Consider the following 3,006-nt stretch of genomic DNA (forward strand, 5'->3'; position numbering starts at 1 on the left):
TTATTTATTATATCTGGAAAGATTTAGATACCTCCCAATATTGTGTTAATTTTACAGTCAAAATGGAATCATTCAATAATTCAGATGTCATCAGAGGGAAAGAGAAACTCTCCCTCGGGGAAACATCAAGTAAAGCAAGTTTCATCAGTTGAAAATATAATATTAGGGAGAAGACACAAAAGTTATTTTTTAAAAAAATATAATTTTTAAAATATTATGACTGATAGCAAAGTACAGGGACTACTTTAATTTTACACAGAGAATTATGAGAACATATATTCACATGGTGCCTTATGTTTATAACATGTCTTCAAAGCTCAGTTCTATCTTCAATTTAGGTGGAAAAAAATCAACAGTAAGAGTTATGATAAATGTTTCATATATTTGGAGTACTTGGATTAATCGATCAATTTATTAAACTTCGAATGATTTGATAATGATCCTTCGTGTGGTTATAAAACTTGCTACATTTTTGTATTTCTCTTTTGCTTGTTGCCATTGCTCTTGCAAAAGAGTTCCCTGGCGGTATGTAGGTCAAGTGGTATAACAAAATGTATTAAGAAAACGTTCTGCGTCCCACTTTGGTGAGTGGCATCTGGGGTCTTAAATGCTAGCAAACGGCCATCTAAGATGCATCAATTGATCTCAACCCATCTGAAGCAGAAAAGAATGAAGAACACCAAAGATACTAGGTAAATATGAGCATAAGAGACAGAAAGGGCCACATAAACCAGAGACTACAACAGCCTGAGAGGGGAAGAACTAGATGGTGCCTGGCTACAACCCAAGACTGCTCTGACAGGGTACATACAGAAAATTCCTGATGGAGCAGGAGAACAGTGGGAAGCAGACCTCAAATTCTTGTGAAAAGATCAGAGTTAATGGTCTGATTGAGACTAGAGGGATCCCGGAGGCTATGGTCCCCAGACCTTCTATTAGCCCAAGACTGGAACCATTCCTGAAGCCAACTCTTCAGACAGGGATTGGACTGGACTATAAGACAGAAAATGATACTGGTGAGGAGTGAGCTTCTTGGCTCATGTAGACACATGAGACTATGTGGGAAGCTCCTGCCTAGAAGTGAGATGAGAAGGCAGAGCGGGACAGGAGTTGGTTGAATGGTCACGGGGAATGCAAGGTAGAGAGGAGTTTGTTGTCTCATTTGGGGAGAGCAGCTAGGAGTACATAGAAAGGTGTATATAAATTTTTGTATAGAGACTGGCTTGATTTGTAAATTTTCACTTAAAGCACAATTAAAAAAAAGAGTCCCTTGGCTGCCTTCCCTAATTCTGTTAGAAGTGACATCATTATGTCACCCAGCTGAAAAGCTTAACATAATCTTAATCCATGGCTAGTACTCTTGTTCATTCCCTATGATGCTGTATGTTGCTTAAATCTGAGTTTAAATCTGGCTCTAACATTTCCCTTACATTTTATCCTCTCCTGCCAACACTTAAAATATTCTGCCTACTTTACCCTTGTCAGAAACTACCCTTGTCAGTACCTATACCTGCCTCTGAAGGAGGCCTGGTGGCACAGTAGTTAAATGCTGAGCTACTAACTGAAAGGTCAGAGATTCGAAACTACCAGTTGCTCCAGGTGAGGAAGATGCGGTAGTCTGCTTCCCTAAAGATTTACAGCCTTGGAAACCCTATGGTGGCACTTATACTCTGTTCTATACAGTCACTATGAGTGGGAATCCACTGGAGGGCAATGGGTTTATACCATCCTCTGATGACTTTTACTCCTTTCCACCTGTTAGTCAGACAAGAAAATCTAAACAATTCTTCCACTGCGCGTCACTGCAACTTTGAACCATATATTTACATTTCTGCTTCTTGCTCCATCTGTGATTGGCTTTCATTGGCTAAGTTATCACATATTCTTGTGGTTTCCTGAACTACCAATCTCAGTGTCTATTACCTAGAATCTCCGATCTTACCTTGGAGTATTTCAAAGTCTTGGTTCCTGTATGTTCTAAACCAAAGGCAGTCCCTGAGTTACGAACATCTGACTAACGTACAACCTGCAGTTACAAACTAACCTGCATAAAGCCAAGTATATTAAAAATTCAGGGGACATACAACGGTTCATAATAACAAACAGGTGCTACTTTCCTACCTACATCAAATCATTATTACTGCAGTATTATTACGTTAAAGATGTTTTAGTATATCTGGAAGTGTTTCTTTAACGTTTTTTAGACATGAAAGGTACACTATATACTATATACTAAGACAAGCATTTGACTAACTGACCTTAGATACAAACCATACCTGATTCTTCCAATTTATGTATAAATTTGACTTAAAGACAAACTTAGGAAAAGAACTTGTTCCTAATCTTGGCACTGCCTATATGCTGCTTGCTCTCTAGTTCTTCCAGTCAACTAGTATCTATGGGAAGACTTCTCTCTCTCTCTCCTTGTGAATTCATAGTTCTGGGGTTCTGTACTAATCTTCTATTTTCAAAACTTTTCTGAAGAACACTGTGAAGTTACTCCAATAAAAGATACTCTTTGTTTTCTTACATTTGTCTCTGAAAATATTTTATTCTGCTCTTACACTTGATTATTGAAATATAATTCTAAGCTGAAAATAAATTTCTATGAGTATTGTGAACATCTTGCTCCAATCGACTCTATGGCAATGTTTTTTTTTTTGGTTTGTTTGTTTTTTTTTTATGTTACTGATAAGATTCTGAAAACTAAATATCATTATTTTGCTGCGTATCCGTAATTTTTTCCTTGGAATGCCTTGAGGATTTTGTTTTCTTTCTTTTTTTTTTTTTTTTAACGTAGTATAATATTTCCCTGGAGAACGACATCATGCTTGGTAAGTAGAGGATCAGCAAAAAAGAGTAGGACCTTCAATGAGATGGATTGCCACAGTGGCTACAACAATGGGCTCTAACATAGCAACGGTTGTGAGGGTGGCGCAGGACCAGGCAGTGTTTCCTTCTACTGTACATAGGGTTTCTACGTACAGTCAGAATGAACTCAACAGC

This window comes from Elephas maximus, chromosome 21 (assembly GCF_024166365.1).
Source record: "Elephas maximus indicus isolate mEleMax1 chromosome 21, mEleMax1 primary haplotype, whole genome shotgun sequence".
Lineage (NCBI taxonomy): Eukaryota > Metazoa > Chordata > Mammalia > Proboscidea > Elephantidae > Elephas > Elephas maximus.